This window comes from Jaculus jaculus, chromosome 14 (genome assembly GCF_020740685.1).
Source record: "Jaculus jaculus isolate mJacJac1 chromosome 14, mJacJac1.mat.Y.cur, whole genome shotgun sequence".
Classification (NCBI taxonomy): Eukaryota; Metazoa; Chordata; class Mammalia; order Rodentia; family Dipodidae; genus Jaculus; species Jaculus jaculus.
In genome coordinates this window covers 22,759,310-22,783,265 of record NC_059115.1, presented here as the reverse complement: position 1 = coordinate 22,783,265, position 23,956 = coordinate 22,759,310, and the positions used below count along the sequence as shown (strand labels likewise).

Genomic DNA, 23,956 nt, shown 5'->3' with positions numbered 1-23,956 from the left:
AATAGACATGAAAACTGCTTGACCTTACTAGGCATCAGAGAAATGTAAATTAAAGCTACAGAAAGAGTCTACCTCACCCCAGCAGAAAGGCAGTCATTAAGAAAACAAATAAGTGCTGGAGAAATGGCTTAGTGGTTAAGGCACTTGCCTGGAAAGCCAAAGGACCAAGGTTCGATTCCCCAGGAAACAACTGGATGGGGCGCCAGTAACTAAGGACTGGGAGACGCTCACTCTATGCTTTCCAATGGAGAAGCTCACAGCAGTCTCACTGAACCCGCCATTTAAATACATAACTGGGGAATCCTTGACTCACTAAGGCAGCCACAGAACTTGCTTTACGTTAGCTGAGGTGGGTTGGAAACATTCTGCATCTCTTGGGAAATAGCAAACATTTTTCAGGAGTGAAAGAACCTGTGGCAAGCGAACCATCAGGGAAAAGTGAGGCAGGATGGGCTTCTCACTGGTCACTTTATCTCCATGAATGTGAGTTGTAGATGACCATTTTATCTGGTGGAAAACAAAGTAAAGCAAAGCAAATAGAAAAAAAAAAAGAGCATTTCAGATCAAGAAAAATCATTTTAAAATTCTTTCAAAGTGTTGTGTGTTATGCTGGGTTTATGCTTATCCTTGTACAGCATAATTCTTTAAGCAAGCAATAGTGATAAATAACAACAAAGCAAGAACTAAAAAATAAATAAATACATATATAACTGCCAGGCAGCAGGACTCTCCCAGGCCCACTGCCCTGAATGGGTGAACCCTGGAGCAGCACTGAGGACCTGCATGGCCTACTGTGGATCAGCAAGCAGGACACAAACCTTGTTGTCATGCAAAATGGGCACGGCTTAGCATTCAGGACCCACAGAGGCACTTGGAGTAGGAAAAGGAACTGGCAGACAGATGTCAGTCTTACCAGAAAGAAAAACATTTCATAAACACTGCAGTAGAAAAATGGGCCCTGGGGGCTGAAGAGATGGCTCAGTGATTAAGGTGTTTGCCTGGAAAACCAAAGGACCCAATTTCGATTCCCCAGGACCCACACAAGCCAAATGCACAAGATGGCACATGTGTCAGGAGTTCATCTGCAGTGGCTGGAGGCCCTGGTGTGCCCATCTCTCTATCTGCCTGTCTCTGTCTCTCTCCCCACCCCACACACACTCTCTCTCTCATAAATAAAAAGAAAAAAGAAAAGGAAAAATGGGCCCTAGAATCAGGAGAGACTTCTAGCCTGACTTCCTCACCGTACAGATAGAACACCAAGTCAATGGGAACATATCTTATCTGAAAAGTACACAAGAAGGTAGGATTTGAACACAGTCCCTTAATCCCCAGCCCTGTGTTATCTCCCCCTGGACCTCACTCACACTTGGCTCCTAAAGACCCATAAACTATATCATTTCTGCCTCCAAGAAAAGCCCTCCATGATGGCCAGGGCAGCCACTGAACATGCAGGGGCTCCCCATGGAGGGCAGGATGCAGGATAAAGAGCCCAGACTTCATGCCCAACCTCAAACCGAATCCCAGCTCCAGCTCTTAGCTGCCAGTCACCTCTGAGGGCTGTCACCTCTGTGTCCTGACACTGTGGGATGGACTAATGAGGACTGGGCAAAGCAGCCCTGGCCCACACAGACTTACAAGCACACAGGGCACTCACAACAATGGTGACACCCTGTCAGTGGCCTCTGGGGCACTCCAACGCCACAGCTAAGTCAGAGCTGCATCTTCATGGCCGCAGCATCCCCGAAGCATCCAGCTGTAGACTTCCCTGCCCACACGCAGCCAAGCCTCCTCAACTTCAAAAGCAAGTTTATGTAGACAGGGGGTACATGAACTCTGATATGCACACACTGCTTCCATTTCCAGCGCATCCAACCTGACTTCCAGTCTGACTTTTAAAAAACTCAGTGTGGGGCTGGAGAGATAGATGGCTCAGCAATTAACACGCTTGCCTGCAAAGCCAAAGAACCCAGGTTTGATTCCCCAGGACCCACATAAGCCAGATGTGCAAGGTGGCACCATGCATCTGGAGTTCAATTGCAGCAGCTGGAAGTTCTGGTGCACTTATTATCTCTCCCCCAAATAAATAAATGAAAATAGTTTTAAAAAATCAGAGTGACCATCCCCTCTCAAGCTGGCCTCTCTAGGCCACACCCACTTTCCTGCTTTCTATCCCAGTCCCTCTTCCCTGACTAGGATATGGGATAGGAAAGAAGAAATTTGAAGGCCAGCCCTCTGAAATTCCTAGCCACACTCCTGGTAGCTGTTAAAAAATAGTATAAAAAGAAATAAGCATCCATTAATACTACGTATCTCTTTTTAAGACACCTGGAGCTACCTTGCCTTCAGGGAAGCTACTTTTCCTACAGCTTTCTGATGGCTTTTCCAGAGGACACAGGCTCCACCTCAACCTGAAGCCCCTTGTTGTTGACTCAGGACCCCTTCCTTCATAATGATCACATACAGCTTCACCCTCCACTGCCAGGAGTGGGACACTCTGGTCATTCATTGCTTATCAAATCTTTCTCCACAACAAAGACTGTGTTCTAAAGTGAGCAAGTAGTGAGGAAGCTTCCAGAATGCATGGCTACATGTAGAAAGGTCAGGTTACAGACTGGGAACAGCATGTTCCCAGGAAAAAACAAGAGCAAGCATGTTCAGAGGGTAAACAGAAACACCAAAGGTGCTTTTCAAACCTTTCTACCCTTTTCTACGAAGTGAAATCTTGCCTGGCTATTCATGGGAAGCTACTCTCGGAAGGACTCTGTGGGCACACTGACCTCCCGGTCACTGTCCCGGTCACTGTCCTCAGAGCCAACTGACAGATCTGGGTCTGTGTGTGTGTGTGTGTTGGGGGGGGTGAGGGAAGGTTCTCAGGCCAGGCCCCAGACTCACCAGGTCTAACCCTTCAAGACTGTTTTACCTCTGCGTCTTCTTCCTCTTCCTCTTGGAGTAGTGACTGAGAGGTGGGGGAGGAAGCTGGAGCACCCCTCCACACACACAGGGACAGCTCAGTGACGCTGCAGCCATGAGGCAGGTGGGCACCAAGGAAACAGGAAGACTGGGCCCCTCGGCCTTCCCGAAACCCCAGCAGGAGTTGTCACAGGACAGCGTGGCAATGCTACCTACAGCTCCACAGGGCATGAGTCTACTCCCAGGCACAGCAGCAGAGGCTCAACCAAGACTGGGCACACATCATCTCACTCCCTTCCTAACTTCCTTGTAAAAGCCAACAAACAAAACAGCATTCTCCAGCATTCTCCCCTCAGCTAAGGAAACTGAGGCTCAAAGAGGTGAAGCCACTTGCACAAGATCCAAAAAGCTTTGACAGTCAGAAATGAAATTCAGGTTTCTCTCGCTCTTGGGCGCTTCCCAGCTGCCCTCCACCCCCACCCAGAGCTGCGTGTGGGTTTCTAGCCCCCAGAGCCACATGGTGCATGGTGTGCTCACAGAAGACACCCGGAACGGGTCTGAGGATGGGCGGCCAGGTTCCTTCCTGCACATCCAGCCACATCATTCAGAACATACCACCCTGACAGTTCCATAAAGCAGTTGTTCCAGAATATTTCAGTTCACGATATGCTTCTAATTACCATTAAAAAAACAGCAACCTCAGTTCGCCACCACAAACAATTTCTGGTGAAACTTCTGCTCCTGGGCTACAGAGATGGCTTAACAGTTAAGGCGGTTTGTCTGCAAAGCATACTGGTTCGATTCTCCAGGACCCACATAAGCCAGATGTACAAGGGGGCACATGCATCTGGAGTTTGTTTGCAGTGGTTGGAGGCCCTGGCCCACCCATTCTCATTCTCTCTCTCTCTCTCGCTCTCTAATAAATAAATAAAATATATTTTAAAATAAAATTTCTGCTCCTACCATATTCAGAACCCACATAAAATTCTCATCAGAGCTGGGCGTGGTAGCACACACCTTGAGTCCCAGCACTTGGGAGTCAGAGGTAGGAGGATCACCGTGAGTTCAAGGCCAGCCTGAGAATGCATAATCTGGGCCTAGGGTGAGAACCTATCTTGAAAAAGGAAAGAAAACAATTCTCACCAGACACAGGGGAGCTGTTTATCACCATTCTAGAGAGGATGGCAACACAAGGAACATTCTGTGCAAGTGGACTTTTCCTTTTTCTTGAGCTTTTCATTGTAAAATCTCACCAGATGCGAAACAGAAAAAAAAAAAAATTTTGTGTGGGGATGTGCAGTACATGGGCTGTAAGAATTAAACACCATGAGAGAACTTACAAAATCCAGTGTAAGCATACGCCAAGCAGAAACAGCTGATCACTTCCAAAGCTCTGTGCCATGCACTATTCTAAGCTTCCCACATCAGCCAGTGCTGTGCAGCCCATGACCTGGGTGTGCCCACACTAAGTGCCCTTTGCTGGTGTCCCAACAGGAAGGGGTGAATTCCTTGTGCAATGTAACACAATTATCGAGTTGTGCAGCCAGTAGGTGTGGCTCTGTCGTCTGTATTCTTCCTGTTCTGTGATATGGCTTCAAGGAGCACGTATTATACTAGGACTTGAGGATGGAGCCACAGAGGTGGTCCGGACACTGCTTCATCAGAGAGAAGGCCAAAGGAACTCCATTTATCAGGCAACGAGCCACAGCCATGCCCAAGGGTAGATGTCCCTCCCTTCCTTGGTGGAAACCTCTTTATGATTTTCATGTTCTGCACAGAGGCCTGTTTAATTCCCTCATTTTCAGGGGCTAATTTGGCTTCAAATGGATTAAGGACTTGGTGAATGCAAAGACTGTGTTCTTTCAACTGCCTTTCATTAGCGTGCACAGACCCTTTAAGGGGTCCACAAAAAGGCCCTAACTAGCTTGTCCTGTCCGTCCCACCAAAATGAATCATGAGGCTGAGCAGGAGCCATGGGAACCTAAGTGATGAAGAGGAGGACCCTGGTGCTGAGAAAATAAGAATAAACAAAGGAAGGAGCAGAGGTTCAAGGGGAGGCACTTAAGGGGAGCCACAGACCACAAGCCTCATTCACTCATTAATTCACTGATTCATTTGTATACATTCAGCAACATCCCTGTGCCTGCATGACTCCTGAAGATTCAAACACAGCCCCTCCCTGCACTGAGCCCCTGCTCTGGGAAAGAAAGTGTAAAGGACTAGAGCCACAGGGTGGAACCTGCACAGGTCAGAGACACAAGAGTGACAGAGTGCACTAGGAAAGGAGCAGAGGACACAGACCCAGACGAGACAAGGACGGGCCCGGCGAGGTCAGGAAAGGCAGGCAGCTCTGAAACGAAGGCTGTGTGTGACTCCCACAGTTCATAAGTTGAGCCTGTAGCCCCCGTGTGAGAAGGTGAAATCTCTGAAAACGCTCCTGTGGGAACACTGACCTCAGAGACTCCCAAGAGAGCTTGCTTTCCCCTGTCCCCCCAGAGGAGGAAGGTACCACCGCATCCCAGAAAGGGGGTCTCACCAGAACAGCAGTGCCAGACCTGACCTCAACTGCAGCCTGCAGCCCGAGAGGCGACTCTGCCCTAAGCCCCACACCTGTGGAGTTCCTGAGAGCGGCTCAAACTTCAGCAACCGCCAGGAGAATTAAGGGCATCACAGGTGAGGCCACACAGGTGCTGACAAGCTTGCGCTCCATCCTGACTGCGGGAGCCCCTTGAGCAATGGGGTGACATGGACATGCATGAGTTTCAGGAATGTCACTCTGGTTCTGTTCACCTGTCCCCTTCCCAAACACTCTGTGTCTCAGAGCTACTGTCATGGAGGAGGGCAGAGGACGTTCCACTGGCATGGGTACAGGATCCTCCAGCTGTGTTCCCAGACACCTGGCGGAAAGGCAAGTGCTGGCTCCAACAGCAGCTCCTGCCGACTTAGCCGATGACGGCCTGGAGGCACCCAGGCTTGGGGATGCTTGGAGGCCAGGGGGGGACAAAGAACCAACCCAGACACTTACAAGCAGCTGACAGGTCACTGGCGGGAATGCCCTGTGAAGGGAGGGCGTCAATGTCTGAACAGAATAGGACCATGGGCACTCTGTGTGCTGGGCCTGGTTTTCAAACCTGGTTCCCTAAGCCTGGGCATATCTTGGAGATGCTGAGGACAGGGGAGGGGTCAGGAGTCTGAAGCAATGATCCTCAATTCTGTATGTTTTCTAGGTATCCAATTTTAAATGGCATTAAAAAAATCCCATGTCAACTCCACCAAGATGCAAACTGAGTGTAGGCCCCGTATAGGACTCTGCCGTGCCAGGCTCTGTGAGCACTAACCCTGCCCATATCCTGGGCACAACTGTTCCCATCCTCTTAGGGAAACGTGCCCTGAGTCTGCAAGGTAAGTTGCTTACAGAAGTTACCAGCTGCAGATGTTCTGTGCACAGTGTCACTACAAGAGGCATTTCTAGCTGGGTGTGGTGGCACACGCCTTTAATTCCAGCACTCAGGAGGCAGAGGTAGGAGGATCACCATGAGTTCGAGGCCACCCTGAGACTACATAGTTAATTCCAAGTCAGCCTGGGTTATAGCGAGACCTCACCTCGAAAACCAAAACAACAAAAAAGAGGCATTTCTATGGCCACAGCCAAGCCCACTAACACTCAGCATGTCAGTGCTCTAAAGACAGAAGTCCTCCAAACTTCTGCATGTGTACATGTCCGTGTGTGCATGGAAACATGTATGTGCATGCATGAGGAAACCAAAGGACAGCCTGAGGTGTTAGTCTCAGAAACTCCTCGTTCGAGATGGTGTTTCTAATTGGCCTGGAGCTCATCAATGAGGCTAGACCAGCTGGCCAACAAGCTCCAGGGACACCCCCCCCCCGCCGCCCCCGTCTCCACCTCTGCAGGATGGAGACCATGATGGGCACCACCAGCTTCTTTACATGGGCTCTGGGTATCAGACTGAACTCAAGTTATTCTGTTTGCAAGGCAAGCACTTTATTGACTGGGCTATGTCCTCAGCCTCAAATTTCCTTCTTGAAAGTTGAATTCACCAAAGCAAAATGAAGTTCAGGGGGAAAAAAAAATGTTAGTAGAAATCGAGCTGGCCTTGCAGCTGGCAATGGTATCAGCTAAAAGAATAAAGGAAATGTGGCAACAAACTAACCCCGCTCTGTTTTTCATGTTGGGTCAGGACTCCACTGTTTAGCTATTAAAATGTTTTTTAAACACTTTATGATACACATGGAGAAGCAAACCAGAAAGACATGGACATCACAGTACCATGTGACTGTCATCCTTACGTAACAGATGAAAGCCAGCCAGGTTCCCTGCGCGTGGTGGACAGAACCCAGGGCATCACAGGGGGACAGTGGGCAGGACTCAAGCCCAGGTTCCCAACATGCTGCCCCATCTTGAACCTGGCCCAGAGGGTTTCTCTTCTTTCTGAAGTGTACTTAATAACAGTATAGCCACTCTGACTTTGCCATGGTTGCTATCTGAATGATCTAGCTCTTTCCATTCTTCTACTGTCAATCTATTTATACCTTTGAATCTAAAGTGTGTCTCCCATAGACAGTGCTCTGTGGTCCAAATGCTCGTGTCCCTCAGAATTCACAGGTTGGAACCGTATCATCAGTGCAGTGGCATGAGAGCGTGGAGCCATAGAGAGGTGACTGGGGAGCCTCTGCTCTCAGGAAGGAGAATACGAAAAGACCCCAGAGCCGCGGAGAGGCGCAGTCCTCAGAGGGCTCGCTGCACAGCGTGAGGACCTGAGTTCAATCCCCAACACCCATGTAAAAGTGTCGTGCGGTGATGCTGGGAAGTGGAATCAGGATGCTCTTTGGGGCTCATTAGCTAGCCAGTCCAGCTAAAATGGTGAGCTCCAAGAGGGGGTCATCATTCCTGAGGATGGAGATGACGCCCACAGTTTAAAGACCCCAGAGAGCCAGGCAGACCCTCTTTCAAAGAGAGGACATAGCAGGAGAACACCTAGCTATGAGAAGTGGCCCCAGCAGACTCAAATCTTCTGGTGCCTTGACCTGGACTTCCAGCCCCTAGATGATATGACGTAAACTTCTTTATGAGACTCCCAGCCTTAGGTATCTTATCACAGCCCAGGTGTGCTGAGACATCATGTAGCTGTATCATATAGATTTAGCCAACTGGACAAAAGCTGCCTTCTGACTGGATTGCATCATGCGCTCACATGTGATGTCACTGATGTGGCAGGATTTACATTTACCATGTTTCATTTCATCTTTTATTGCCGCGTCTCATGTCATTTTTTGTCCATCCAGTCCTCCTTTATTGCTTTCTTTTGCAATAAACAAACCAGGCACTACATTTGGCATATAATCCAGAGACAAGAACTTCAAAGAGCAATTTCTGTTCAATGCAAACAGAAAAAAAAAATAACTCTCTGACAATTTTAAGCTTCTTAAATGGCTTATTTTCAAATAAATAACGATTTTTTTTTTCTCTCCTTGGTTCCAGTAACTGGGAGAAAATCGATCATCATCTAACCTCACAGGACACCATCTACTCCCGGGACTGGAGGATCTGAGGACCTCAAGATGACCCTCCCTTGAGGAGTCAGGGTGGGGCCATACTGTTTGGGGAATCCCCTTCATGACAAATGGTTAGAGCACAGGGGTTCAGAACAAATCATGAGGGCACACAACAGCTACTTTCTCATTGCAAAGACAAAAGCTTCGACCAGGAGCAGCTGAGAGAAGGAACATCGATTTCAGAGTTAAGGTTTCAGAGTCCCTCACAGTGGGAAAGGCATGACAGGTGCAGGAAGCCAGCGTCATGTCAGGAGAGAGAAGAGGATGGGGAGGAAGAGAGAGAGAGAAGAGAGCAGCAAGCAAGGCCAGACTGTGACACCTCAAGGCCCACCCTGAAGGCCCACACTTCCTCCAGCAAGGCCCCACTTCCTAAACATTCCTCAACCTGCCCAAACAGGACCACTGTGCTGGGGACGAAATATGCGAACACACGAGCCTACGGGGACATGGCATTACTACAGGGGGGATTCACAACCAAGTGCACAAGATGGGTTTTCTGAAATACTGTGCTTTGTTCTCAAGGACAGCCAGGCTCACGTGCCCAGGGAAGCACCACTGAACAGATGACCTCCAACCACCCGCTGCGCTGAAGAGAGGAAACAGCGCCCGGAGCTGCTCAGTCAATATCAGCCTGAGGGCAACTTCACGTGCCCCAGCCTCGGGCCACTAGAGTGGCTGTAACTCAGGACCCTGGCATTTGTGAAATCTGCAGGTCCGGACCACAGGCTCTCACAAGCACTGTTCCTCCTGGGCCACTATGAGGTTTCCAGGGACGGATGAGATCAGCCGGGAGCCCAGGGTGCCTATGGTGTCAAAAGATGAGCCATGATGTAGGGCATTCCACTCTATTGCTAAGAATATGGCTGGATGGTAAAACGTAGTTCCTGGCGCCTGTGGCAGGCTCCAGTGACCAGCTTAGGTCAGTCATTCACCCAGCTCCCTGGCTCAATGAGCAGCTCTGCCAACATCAGAGAGGTCGGCCTTCCTGAAGTGTGTCCTGTAGCTGCAGTTGGACGAAGAGAGAGCAAGGCAGTGTAATAAGCAGCATGGCCTTTCACGACATGGGCAGAGGGCACAGCTTTCACACTTCCTTGTTGCCCCACAGGAAAAGCAATCTGCAAGCTCGAGGAAAGGAAGGAAAGTCCATTTTACACACACTCCCCAAGTATCATTCCCAGGTGGATACAGCCACTTGGGATGTTTTGGCCCCAAGCACTGCATGTCTTGGGGTAGGGTAGCTGGCTGTCACTAAAGGTCAGACAGACTCACACCTGGCAAGGTCAGGTGGGTCCAATGCAAGCAAGAGAGGCAGGAACACGCTGGGTTCCTGTCATGGCCCCTCTGACCCTGATGCTATGCAAATCTGAGGCCAAAAGCCAAAGTTACTGACCTACTGCGTTCCCAGCGCAGACTCTGGGATCCCACTGTGAACCGCTGGCACTTCTTCCCTTGTGAAATTTTTGCAGGGGACTCACATAAGATACTGACGGCTTAACCGTGTCCAAGACAGTGACAGAGGGATGCTTTGGGGCTTGGGGACCCTGGGGACATGCCTGGACACTCCTGAGGATGGAGCACAGAGCCATCAGGGAAGGTTTTCAAAAGAATGGCTGGTGACAGCGATGAAGTCCAAGGGGAGCTGTTCAGTGCTAGATGGGAAAGGCAGACAGGGACTTTCAGAGGGAGGAGGTGCAGCAGGTTACTGACACAGGTAGATGGACACAGGCTCCGGAACAGGAGGAGACCAGGTCATACCACACTGGCAAAGCTGCCCTTTGGTCCTTCCCCTGCCCTGGTCTTCGTCCAGCCCCATGACTTCACTCATTCCATTCACATTTATTGGCTAAGCAATGGGCTCCCTCCTCCTGACCCAGCAAGGAGGAGGGTTATCATAGCTGTTTCCTCCAAACTGAAACATTTCCCCTGGGAGAAGGGGAAAACCTTACACGGGTGAAGAAATAAAACAAAGTTCAGAAAACTCCTGAAACTTCCAAGATTCACAAGGCTTCTCTCCAAAGTGGTATCAGCAGCTAACAATTGCTAAGAGGAGATGCTCGCGGGCTTGGTTGCATGGGCTGCAGCTTCCATGAGTCAGCACCCATGGTGAGGTGGCTTCTTGGTGACACCGTGGCTCAGGGTTCACCTCTGCTTCTGTAGACGACCCCAGTAAACTCATTGGCTCAGAAAGCGAGAGCTTGTTTTCTGTAGTCTGTCATCAGTGCCCTATTCTGGGATAAACAGATATTCTTTCATGTCTGTTGCAGTTACCTTCAGTTGCTGGCACCAAACATCTGACCAAAAGCAGCTGGTGCAAGGAAATGATTTATTTTGGCTTACAGTCTCAAGGGTTAACTTCATGGTGGCAGAGGAAAGCATGGCAGAGCAGAGGTTGGACAATACCCCTGTGAGCAGGTGGAAAACAGTAGCAAGAGTGTAAGGCGAACTAACACTGGCAAGCTAGGAGCTAATAAGTCTCAAGGTCCACCCCTGGCAACACACTTCCTCCAGCAAGGCTCCACCTCCCGAGTTTCCATCAGCTGGGATGAAAGACTCAAAACACATGAGTTTATGGGGGACATTTGATTCAAACCACCATAATGTCTCCAATCAACGGGACTGGAGATGTGGCTTAGCAGGTAAGGCACTTGCCTGCAAAGCCTAAAAACTCATGTTCAAATCTCCAGGTCCCACATATACACATAAAGGGGACAAACATGTCTGGAGTTCATCTGCAGCAGGCTGAAGGCCCTGGTGTGCCCATTCTCTCCTCTCTCTTTCAAAATAGCCCAACAATGAGAGGAGGGGCAGGTGTAACAGCAGGTCTGAGAATGAGGTGATGCTCAGGAGAGGCTGAGGCTTGGGGGTGGAAATGAAGGGCTCTGATGTGGGAGTGAGTAGTGGGATCTGAGCAGGAGATTGGGGGTGCTGTCCTCTACTGTCACTATACTTGACTGTGCACACTGCAGTCTAAGAGACACACACGAGGTAAAGCCATGACTACTGCTACAGACCGACACGTCTATCATCTTGCAGAGCCAGGTGTGTGACAAGTGTGCCTAACAACTGTTTGACAAAGATCCCTATGACACAATTTCACTAAGCACAGTCCTCATGTTGTTCATGAGACCTCTAGACTCGACTCCACATACTTGGATCAGAAACCAGCATGCATAGGAGGAGCCAAGGCTGGTCTAAACCCCACTGCTGCCAATTCTATCTGCACAACCTCAGAGGCAGCTCTCCTCAAAACTGAGATGACGCGTGGCCTGTGAGGGCTGCAGAGGAATGACCCAGTGCTACCCACCATCAGCCCCTGGGCCTCGACCTCAGGACACCAGAGCTCCCATGGAGAAGGAAGGGGCTCGTCTCCCTTCCCAGCTCCTGCCTTGATGCAACTACTCGACCCCCTTCCTCTCCCTGGCCTGGGAGAAAGCAGTAAGTTGGGAACCACAGGCAGGAGAGGCCTATGCTGGGGACAGTGACAGCCAAACCCACATGACAGGCCCAGGTCTTCAAGGTAAACTCAAGTGCAGTGCAGTAATGTGGCAGCAAGAACAGAAGGGGACGCTGTAGTCGGCAGCAGAGGCAGCTTCAGGTAGTTCAGCCCACTCTCCAGCCACATCAAAGTGACTAGCTGGTGAGAAGGACCTCTGAGTGCTCTCTGAGGGCACACGGAGACCCAGCTCTCTTCCTGGAGGGACAATCACCCACTCCCTGACTCCAGCCTCCTCAGGGAAATCATTTCACTTTTCACTGACTGAGTTCATTCTTTTTCACTTAAACTGTGCCCTATGGTCTCCCTTCCACCACAAAGTCCTCTAGTCCTCAAGGGGCCCAAACCCTAGCAAGACACAAGGGAGGGTATTAAGAGCAAAGATGCTTTGTCACTGTTTGTCATCCACTGAGCTTCTGGCTTACAGAGGAGGAAGTGCCACCCCCCTGACCTGAGGTCACACAGGCAACTGGAGGTAGGCCTGGGGTGTGCCTCAGGGAGATTCAGCATCAGGATGCTCTGGCCTGCCCAAGGGGACACTGTGAGCGCCACTTGTCACTTCATGTTAGCAGTGCCAGGAATCACACCCAGCCTCACACACGCTAGGCTAGCACTCCTGACACTGGGCTAAACCTCCGCCTTGTGATTTTAATTTTTCTTTTTCAATATTTATTTTTATTTATTTATTTGAGATAGAGGCAGAGTGTGTGTGTGTGTGTGTGTGTGTGTGTGTGTGTGTGTGCGCGCGCGTGCGCGCACATGTGCACAAAACAGAAAAGGCATGACAGGATCCCTAGCCACTGGAGACGAACTCCAGACACATGCACTGCCTTCTGCATCCAGCTTATGTGGGTCCTGGAGAACAGAACCTGGGTCTTTTGGCTTTGTGGGCAAGTGCCTTAACCACTAAGCCATCTCTCCAGGCCAATTTTAAATGTTTTAGTAGTCACATTAAAAAATTAGAGACAAGTAAAATCAATTAATGCACATCCTTTAGCCAAAATATCCACAGAAGGACCACTTCAGCAGAGACCCACTGTTTCACGGTGACTACGATCACCCTAAGAGCAAGGCTCAGGCAGCGAGTTTCATCAGACCATCCGCGTGCCTGCTGCAGCCGCGGCTCGTGCTCTGGAGCCTCACTGCCCAGTGGCCACTACTGAAGACAGCAATCTCAGGAGGTGCCCTGGCTCCCCTGGGATTAGCATGAGTCACCAGGCATTAGAAAACTCACTTAACATCTGAGTTCAGGAGGTTCTCTGAGGCAAGTGCAGATCCCCAGGCATGGGGCACTCACTCACTGCCAGGGTGAACTTGACTTCTACAGCTCCCACCAGCAGTGACCCCGGCTGGCAAGCATCTACTAAACTCTGACAGTCTGATGCCATTTCATACGTTACTCACGGCAACCCTTCAGACAGGCAGGGACATCCTCTGGGTTTCTCAAGTGCAAGTCAAACCTGGAAAGGCTACGTCACATGCCCTCAATCCCAGAAGTAGCAAGGAAGAGCGGGAGATTAAGTCACAGCTCCATCCACAGGCACACCAGAGTTCACTCAGAGACTAGAAGACAGGGCGGGGACAATACTGCCTGCAGGGTGCTTTCCTTTAGTTTTTCAAGACTGTGAATGAAGAAAAAAGTAATTTCAAACCGCAACAAGTCTCAGAAGAAAACAGGGTACCAAGGGAAAGGGTAAAGTAGTGTCCCTACCTGCAGTAACTTTTTTTTTTTTCTGTTCGTTTTTTATTTATTTAAGATTGACAGAGAGAGAGATAGAGAGAGAGAGAGGCAGATAGAGAGAATGGGTGCACCAGGGCCTCCAGCCAGTGCAAACGAACTCCAGACACATGTACCCTCCTTGTGCATCTGGCTAACGTGGGACCTGGGGAACCGAGCCTCGAACCGGGGTCCTTAGGCTTCACAGGCAAGCGCTTAACCGCTAAGCCATCTCTCCAGCCCTGCAGTAGCATTTTAAATGGAGACTCAAAGAATGCAGAGCAGCCAGCCAGAGCCAGGGAGGGGAGAGCCTTCCCAACCCCACAGAGCACAAACACTCTCCCAGGAAGAATCCAGCGAGTTCCTGAAACCAGCCTAAAGGGACCCCTGCGCTGTGCCACTTCCCCTACCTTGCACCTGCCTCATGCTCCCACCCTCTTGCTGGGAAACCAGGCTCCTGGCTGGATGCTCCCAATTCAGCACAGGACATGGAGGGCCCATTCACCACTGCTTAACAAGTGGCTGAGCTGATTAACAGGCCACAGGAGTAAGTACATTGAAACAGTGTATGCACTGCTTCAAACACTGCACCGGACAGCCAAAGGTGGAAAACCAGTATGTCCATCAACAGAGGACTAGACAAATACAGAGGGAAGCTGGGGAGGGGGTCGGTAGCAAAGTGCTTGTTGCACAAGCATGAAGACCTGAGTTCAGATTCCCACCATCCACTTGAAAGCTAGGTGTGGTGGAGCAGGCCTGCAACCCCAGCACTGGAGGGGCACAGACAAGTGGATCCCCAGGGCAAGCTGACTAGCCAGTCTAGAAAAATCCATGAGCCAATGCTCTCAAGTGAAAGACTACCTCAAGAAAAAAGCAGAGAGAGCAAGGAAGACATTAGTGTCTCCCTTTGGCCTCTGTGCACACATCCGTGAAAAGGAACAAAGTCCTGACACAACGCAGATGAGCCTTGGAAGCATGTTAAGTGAAAGAAGCGAGTCACCAAAAGCCAGGGGCACCATCCTCATGGTCCCATTTACACAAACTGTGCAGACAAGCCAAATCCTCTGAGGTGGAAGGTAACTGTGACACTAGCAATGGGGAATGGCAACTAAAGGACACAGGGCTTTCTATGGGAGTGGGGAAATGTTTTAAACCATTTGTTCTAAATGTCACCGATCTGTATACCTTACCATGATTAACTTTGTGTTATGCGAATTTCACTTCATTTTGTTTTGTTTTGTTTTTTCAAGGTAGGGTCTCACTCTAGCCCAGGCTGACCTGGAATTCACTATGTAGTCTCAGGATGGCCTCGAACTCATGGCAATCCTCCTACCTTTGCCTCCCGAGTGCTGGGATTAAAGACTAATTTCACTTCTTTTTGTAAAGGAGGGAATAAAAGTAAAAATGGAAAAGATTTGCTTCAACAGATTATGAGACATTGACGGCATTAATAAAGTCCTACATAGAGCACAAAGACACTGTGTCAGGCACCAGCAGCTCCATAAAGTGGGGCAGGAGAAAAGACTGGGGACCCAGAGCTGCACGAAGGGGAGAGCCATCATCACCACTCACCTGACCAGCACATTTCAGCTCTCCTGGGAAGCAGGAGACCCCTGGGCAGTACGTCCCAGTATTCCAACCCTGTAAACGGACCAAGGGCCATTGCAGGCTTCAGACTGAGAACGCCATAGAGGAGAAACTAGAAGCATGGATCCCAGCCAGTTCGTCCCCCTGACCTGGCACGCACAAGAGCATTAGTGCCACAAAGAGCAGTCCCGCTGGGGCACATAGCTCTTTCATTCCTTAAAGGGGCACTTCAGCCAAGCTGGGGCCATGGGACCTCAGCCGATCTCTGGGCCCACATCCCATGGTCACGAGAGTTTCAGGACAGGCGAGGGCTCCAGAGGCTGCATCCAGGTCCCAGCTAGGGATAAGAGGGTCATCTTAGCCACACAGTGAGGCACAGGATAAGGGAATGTCTCCATGAAGCAAGCCTTGTGTTCACCACACAATGCTAGATGAGACCCTCCTGTGTCTCTTCCCCCATTCCCACATTCTGGGACTTGCAGGCATGGATAGCAAGGGTCACCACCCCTTCTCCAAAGAGGAAGGGAGATGTACAGGGTCTGACAGTTCCAGATGCTTGCATAGTTAGCTGGGAACGGGCAGAGTTGGCATCCAATCTGAGGCTGATGTCAACGCCTTCTCTGCTGACAAGTTACACCTGTAAGACTCCCAGCAGGCAGCAAGGGCCTGTGAAGAAGGACCCTGGCTGTGGAGGTGGATGATGGAAGGTTCTGGAGGTGGAGTGTGGCAATGATCGCACAGCAGTGCACACATGTTTGGTGCTATGATCTGTGCACTGAGGAAGGGTTGATGTAGTCATGTTAAGCATGCAGGTAAAATAGCTTAAGAACTGATCTAGGACACCAAGAAATTGTCAACAAATTTTAAAACAGATATCTCACACACCCCATCTAACAAATATGGTAAAATTCAATGAAAGGGCTAGAAAGATGGGTTAGTGGTTAAGGTGCTTTCCTGAAAAGCCTAAGGACCAAGGTTCATTTCCCCAGCACCCACATAAATCCAAATTCACAAAGTGGCACATGCGTCTGGAGTTTGTTTGCAGTGGCTAGAGGCCCTGGCGCAGCCTTTCTCTTTCTCTCTCCCCACCCCATAAAGGAATAAATAAAAATTCAGCTGAAAATGAATGCTAACTCCAGAGGCATAAGCAGGGCCCTGCCATGCCCCAAGCTTCCCCTTGCCCCTGCGCTGCCTTCAAAGCACGGGCCTTCTCTCTTCTACTTCCAGCTAAGGTCCAGGCCCACAGTGCCTCCCTGGCTACTCTCTGTAAGACTTCTGTCTCTCTTGCTCCCGCCTCAGGCCCCCAGAGCTCTCTCCCCAGCCCTGTCCTCCAGCTGACTCTGCCCCTGTGCTGGCCATGAAAGGCATGAGTAAAGAAAACACTTTTTGAAGGCATCAAAGCCAGCGCCAGGCCACAGAAGCCCCACCAAGACCAGCACCGGGGTCCTCTCCTAAGCCTCTGCAGCAGAAGCGCCAGCGGCCAGGCGGACGTTACAGGGACGTGCCTTCAGGGAGAACATGGAGCATGCACCAGAAGGTTCCCCATGCCATGATGGCTCTACAGAAAGACAGGGCTTGTACTGCAAGGGTCGGGTTGTCCTGGGGGGCAGCCTGAGTGATGGAGCTCCATGGAGGCCCTCTGCCCCTCTAGCGGGAAGACTCTTTCTCACGATCCCTACCTGAATGGCTCTGTGCTGCTATGACAAGCGCCCCCAGGAGAGGAGTGGGAGGTGAGGCAGCACTAGCTCATCCCTTACATAACCCTCGCCCTCACAGAGCACCCAGAGGCTCAGTGAACTTGCCCAGAGTCCCAGAACCAGGCATGCCTGAGTCGGAACTCACCGCAGCTCCACCCCAGCACTGCTCGCCAATCCTCAGCTCTCCGGAGGGCATTTGTCTGGGACAAAGCTGAAGGCAGTCTTTTCATAGCTCATCACACACCTCCCCATCATCATGACCTGGGCTCAGGGAGCACACCTCCGATCCCAATGCCAACCCGCCATGGAGAAACACTGCCCTCATTCGTACGGGAAGTGGAGCTTGGGTGAGGCTAGTCTTCCTGCCCAAGACCACATAGCGATAAGGAATGGACACTGGGTGAGTCCAACTTGAGAAGCTTTCAGATTCCACTGCCCTGGAGGAGACACACTATGTTAATACCCAGTGTTTCTAAGGGAGGAGTCTTAGAAAGAAAAACAGTGAGGTCCCTAGGACCACAGCTAAGTGAGGAGGGGAGGGGTGGCTCTAACAGGATCCCCAATTTCCCTAAGAAGATAGGGTTCCATCCTAAGATTTCAACAGCCAAGAGTTCAATGGAGCACATGGAGGGCTTATCCTTAGAAACTGTCCTTCCCGCTGCTCCACTGGCCTACACACACACACACACACACACACACACACACACACACACACTGGAGCTCAGCCGGTCCTGCCACCTCCTCCTGAAGTATCCTCCCTTGCACGTGTCTCTCTAGCACCCTGTAGGTGTTACTCCTCCCCAGAAACATCCTCACAAAGGCAATCCGCCTCTCAGAACTCTCCATACCCGAGTCCTAGTGGACAAGATCTGCTTGAGGGAAAACCACCGGCACAAATGCTATGCTGCAGCAGCGTACACAGTCTGGCACACTCGGGGAAAGCCAGTCAGTCACCTGAGTGCTGGGCCTCATCATATCAATTATGAATGGAGGTTTTGCCTGCCAGACAATAGAGGAACTTTTTTGGAGGAAAAAAAACAACAAACAGCACTGTGAAATACCTGTGTAAGAACATGACCCCAGAACAGAGATTGCTAAGAAAGGGCAGCAGGGACAGGTGGGCCACAGAAGCCTGTGCAAGAGGGAGGTGCCAGATCGTGGAGTCATAAGTAGTTTATGAAGGACACTGGCACCGTGTCATCTGCTTGGTTCACGATGACCCCCTTGGGCGTTTCTTGCTGTGAAAAGGCCCAATTGAAAGTTAGCTCCAACTCCGGCAGACACACCCAGCATCACAGACCTGTGCACAGCACCAAAGAGCACTTTGCAACAACCTACATCCACAGAGGGAAGACAACAAACCTGTTCTCCCCACAGAGTCCATCTCAAGCCTCCCCATCCCTCCCAGACAAGCCATTGCCACTAGTCAATCCAGGGCCCTGGAGAAAGGGCCAGCTCCTCCCCACACACCATGAAGTTCTGGACTAGGGGCAGTGACATGGGGGTACCACGTTTGCCCTCCTCACCTCTTCTGGTCTGAAAGGCACAGGCTATCCAGGCTACCACACGGGGTGACAAGCCCCGCCTTAAGGGGAAGCTCAGGCAGGGCAAAAGGATCTTCCTGACCTTGATCTACAAGGAATTAGCCAGATGAAGAATGGGTGTTCCCAGATAGGGAACAAGGAACCAAAGGCCAAGGTCAGCTTGCCTGAGTATACACAGAAGGGCGGTGGCAGCAGAATGGTGGAGAGCCAAGTGTGGGAGAGAGGTGGGGATGAGGGTTCTAAGGCTCAACCCCGGCCAGAAGCCTCTATAACGAGACGAGGCCGATTTTGGGGAGCCCATGGCTGAGATGAAGGAGTGATGGAGCCATGGGCTAGGGAGGCGCGGTCATAGCTCACCAAAGCTGGCCAAGTGGTAGGCCTGAACGCAGGGCGCCAGACGTGGTACCCAGAGAAGTGCTTGGCGCCCTGTGATCAATGTGGAGCCTCACCAGAGGTCCAGTGCGCCCAGAGCCCGCGGCTGGGCAGGAGGGTGGGTACCAGCCTTTCTTCCAGCGCCCCAGCATCCTCCCCCACGTCCAAGTAGGCGGAGCAGCGCTAGGGTGTGCGTGGCCCCGCCACCCCGGCGTGTGCCGTGCGTGGGGTGGGAGGTAGGCAGGCCAGGCTCCCTCCCCAGGGACCCTGCCGCTGCGAAGCGAATGGGTGGTAACCTCCGTGACACCTCGGCGCGCGACCCGGAGAACCTAGACCTCCCCAATGGAGAAGAACGGCCAGCCACGCCCCCCCCTCCCCCGCTGGAGGCAAGGGGTGGGTCCCCTCCCGCTCCCTAGCTCTGGACGCAACGCGGAAAGGAGTGGAAACCGGCGTGGCGTGAGCCACAGAGGATCCGGGGGTGGTAGGGACACAGGACGTCGGAGGAGCAACGCCACGGCAGGGCGAAAGTGGGGTGTCCAGAAAGGAGTGGGGGATGGGAAGGGAAGGGTGGGGGACCCAAGACGAGATGCGCGAGTGCATGGCGAGCGAGAGGGGCGCGAAGGCTGATCAGAGGAACGTGGGCGACGCGGTGGGGCGGCAGCGACCGCCGCGTCCCCTAACGCCAGGTCCGCCTCTCGGTGATCGCTGCGCGGACCACCGCAGCGCACCTGTACCCACCTGCTCAGCGCTCTGGTCCGAGCCTGCCATCAGCAGTGGGCGCAGCCCCGCGCCGCATCCTCCAGCCGCCCCCTCCCCGCACGCACGCACGCACGCCGCTGTCGCCGCCGCCTTAGAAAGGGCTAGACCGAACAGAAATTGAACGCATGCAAAAATAAATAAATAAATAAGTAGAAAGCAGGTGAAGAGAGCGTCCAAGGGCGCGGCCAGGGTACCAGGGACCCAAGCCCCGGGGCGTGCCTCCGGCTTGCAGCTGCAGCTTGCGCGGTCCTCTGCCGGGCTAAGGCTAGCGGCGGGGCCCCACCCCTCCATACTGCATTCCTCCAATTGGTGGATCTTCCCGCCAGTCAGAGAGGAGGGCGTGGCTCGAGTCCCGCCCCGAGCAGGCGCGGACAGCAGTTCTTGGCCTGTCGCTGGGTGGGTGCTGGATGGGATGCTGAGCGTGCGCATTGGGCCTGGGAGGCCTGGGTCCCGCGCCCACTCCGGATTCGCGCGCCTTGGTAGCGGGGACTCCCAGTGAGAAGGGGCGGGTGTGGAATTTCCATACGACGATGACCTTGCTAGAGAAGGCCACAATCAGGGGATTCTATCTTGCTCCATTTGCACAGGCGACATCTGCATATCAAAGAGAAATCTGTGAGGTTACAATCAGCAAATGGCACACGCAGGCTTGTTGCTGCCCTTAGTCCTGGCTTTCTCTCCACCACTGTAAGGTTTGGCTAGGTCATAGGCTTAGTGCCTTTCTACAGTATATACTGAGCACCCACTATTCTAGATCTTTCCTAAGCTCTAGGGATACTGTAGTGGATGGCAGAAAGCGCATTGCCCAGGGGAGCATGCATACCAGCAAAGGTACCAGCCACGTGCAGGGTACAGTATGAGTGGTACATCTTCACGAAGGAGAAGGGAGCATATTTGAGAATTTGAAAGAGCAGGTGTAGCATCAGAGAAGAGCTGGAGAGGGTGAAAGGATGGGCAAAGCTTTCAGCCTTTGTTAAGTCTTTTGGGGTACGGTAAATAGAGTTTGGACCGCACCTGAGACTTTCACTACAGGATAGATAGACTGCTGTCAGATTTGTTTTTTAAATGTACCAGTCAGGATAATGTTATGTTGAGCTGTAGTAACAAACAAACCCAAATCTCACTGGCTTGTTGCACACACTATTTGTCCTGCCTGGGTCAGTGGAGGTCTTTTCGCAGTCAGGGGGCTCACGTTAAAGTGGCTGTATCCCGACTGAATACCCTAATCTGCAAGGTAGTGTGAACAAAAAGTGCTGAGTTGCAGTACTTACAAAGACACCATCCCAAACACACACACACTTGCCCTCACATTTCACTGGACAAAGCAAGTCCTACTGCAAGGCCTGACTTCAGAGAGGCAGGACCCATTTCTTCACTGGGTCTCCTCCACAGAGCAGAGACCTGCCTCTGTGCTTCTTGGAAGAAGGAAAGGTAATCGTTTATGCTGAGACTGAGGAAGGAACCCCTAAAACCCCCCACAGAATCCCTATGGGGTGTGAAATGGTGAGGGGCCAGTGGTACAGTTAGTTGGCTCAGCCACAAATGAGCTACTCCTAAGACACTTCCAACCCCTGAGAGATGGTCACACTCTGTTTTATGGCAAAATTCCTCCAGAATTGAAGGCAGTAACCTATTGTCAGCTTTTGTCAAAAGCAACTGGGACAACTTGCTAGAGGAGGGAGGGCCATCATTCCCCCACCCCAGACCACAGGTTCCGCAGTGCTAGCTATATGCAGGAGCACAGGATGTCTTCTGGCCGCAGGGGGAGATAAGAGTATATAGATAACAAACAATCAAGGAACGGTGAGCTCCATCTAAATTGCTTCCTTGGAGTCTCCATGCTCTGTAACTGCTCCCTCATCCAAGGACAAGGCCCAAGGCCATTGCAGGGGTAGTCCCCATATAGAGAGCCACTATGAAGCCACAAAGACTGCTCTGGGGTCTCCATTCTCCTGGGCAGGGACAAGGAACTCCTTGAAGCAGCCCTGGGGAAGTCATGCTTAAGGATGGGATGAGAGGTGTGGTTGCTTCGGGGGTCCCCATGCTCTGTAAGTAAGTCCTCATCCTATGGATAAGGGAGAAGCAACCAAGAAGTAATCTTGACACAGGAATCATGTAAAATGGCTTCTTTGGGGCTCCATAGTCCTATAAATACCCCTCTCTGTGCTCTGTAAGTAGCCCCAATAAAAGCACTGGCTCACCAAACTGGTATTGGTGCAGTTGAATTCTGGTCAACCATTTGAGCCCTGTCTGGGGTGAAGAGGTTCTTAGGTTGGGACAGGCTCCCAAAATGGAGTCACCAAGGACAGCAGAATGATGACAGAGACAAGGAAGTAGATTATCCACATTCCTCAAGAAACTGCCCAGCCATTAGCCCTTCCTTGCCTAACAATGCCCCCAGGTCATGGTTTCTGCCCCTTAGCTCCTAGTTTGGTCAGTGTTCTGGCCTCACACCCTAGCTATTTGAAATGGCTAATGTAAAGAACAAAAGAGTTCTTTTCCCTTCCTTGCCTTCCCCCAACTGAAGAGCCCTATAAAGCCCGCTATCTGGAATCTCAAGTTGGCTGTGCTCCACTCTTGAGAGTCAGTCCTGGCAGCTTGTGTTTTTCCTGAATAAAAACTCTCATCTTTGTCTCAGAGTGGTTTCCATGGTCTTGGTCATTCCCAAACCATACATATGGTGCTTGTGACTTGGATAGAAGGTGTCCTGTTGCTCTCTTGGGCAGCCAGACCTCTTTTCCCCTGACCACACTGTGGGGTTCCCCAGAGGGGTCCCTGCTCAGGGCTGTCTACGCGACCCCAAGAACACTCACGCAGGACGCTCTCAATGCAAACCGCACGAGGTTTATTGAATCCGATGCATCGGGGCTCCACACAGATTCCTCTCGCAGGAGGGGTGAAGAGCCCCTAGCAACGGGTTTGGTCAGCTTATAAAGGCTAAAACCACAGGTATGCAGAGTCATAGGGGCTTTCCAGCCGTGGGTCCCTCTGATTGGGTGGGGCCCACGGGGTGAGCTCGTGTCTGGGGGCTTCAGATATGTGTTGACCGTTGATTGGTTGTGTCCAGGTGGGGAGTTATCTTAATGAGGAACTCGAGTTCCTGGAATTTAGGCATTGGGTAAGGCGTACAAAAGGTCAGGTTCCTCATGGTATGCTTTTTACAAAATGGAGGCAGTTGCAAAATGGCAGTTCTGTGATTCAGTGCAGCAGCAAGCAAGCCATATTACAGAAGCTTAAAAAGGCAGGTTAGCAGAGCAGCTAGAAAACAGGGCAGCAGAAATAGGGCAACTTTTATCCTTCCAAGACCACCGACCCTCTGACAGTTCGGAGCATCTCTGCCCGGTACCAGGTTTCACACCCACAACAATTTGGCCTTGCTCTTCTTCCCTTTGTCTCCTCCCTCCTTCTCAGTAAGTGTCCCTGTCAGGTTGGCCTGCTCTCAGGTATGATCCCTTCTCATTGAAGCCATGCTGGCATGCCAGACTACACCCCTCAGCCTCTTCTGGGCCCCAACCCCAGGTCTTGAGAAAGATGCACTTTCGACAACTGGGGGCTCTCGCTCTCTGGTCTACCATACCATAAGGGGCACCTTTAGGTTTGGTTGCACCATCTCGGGACACTCTCCCTCTCCCTCCTCTCCCTCCTCTCCCTCTCACTCCTGAGGTCTCATCTTCTACTGTCAGCCACTTGTGCCATCAGGAGTATAGTCATCAGCCTTGCCCACTAACAGGCTGAAAAGCTGACAGTTGCGACCTGTATGGCCTCTGTCCATGTGGGAGGTGAAGGTCCTGTTCATCCTGATGGGCCAGGGGGGTCATATTGGTGTTCTGTGTAAACCCAGTTTAAGCCCTGGTTCCTTTTCTCTCACCCTTGTTTTGCTTTTTCCCTGCCTTCTTAAGAACTTAAAGCCTCTATGACTCTTGAACGACATTTTATCTTTCTCGTCAACTCTGCCTGGCCACAATATAAGATAGAAAATGGGTCCAAATGACCTAAACATAGTACTTTTGATTTCCAAATTCTCACTGATTTAAAAAACTTCTGCCACATAGAAACAGATGGTCCAATATACCCTATATAAGGTACAAGAATCACTGAAGAAAGACCCTAGACTCAAATAGCATGTAAAAGCAAAGAGCATTTATTCTGCAGAGCCAGCCAGCATGTGGGGGTCAACCATTCATACAAAATGATGACCCTGAGATGAGCTCACAGGCTCCCTTTAAACACAGCTAGAGGAATTTTGGCAGTCTGAGGTAGTTTTTTTAAATGATTGGCTAGGCAAGGAGTAATTACAGTAGTG

General features: G+C 51.2%; 1 protein-coding gene across 3 annotated transcripts in view; it reads right to left on the bottom strand.

Annotated features, from left to right (window-relative positions):
* The window catches only part of Jakmip1 (janus kinase and microtubule interacting protein 1), a 122,692-nt gene extending 102,789 nt beyond the window's left edge, over nt 1-19,903 (bottom strand). For 2 of the 3 annotated variants that reach the window (XM_045133648.1, XM_004669836.2), the window contains exon 1: nt 19,633-19,903. The gene's annotated coding sequence lies outside the window, so the exon portion shown is untranslated. Of the gene's footprint in view, nt 1-18,879; nt 19,017-19,632 lie in introns of those variants that run through there. The other variant, XM_045133649.1, reaches the window with a different exon arrangement.
* Nucleotides 19,904-23,956: the final 4,053 nt, after the last annotated feature.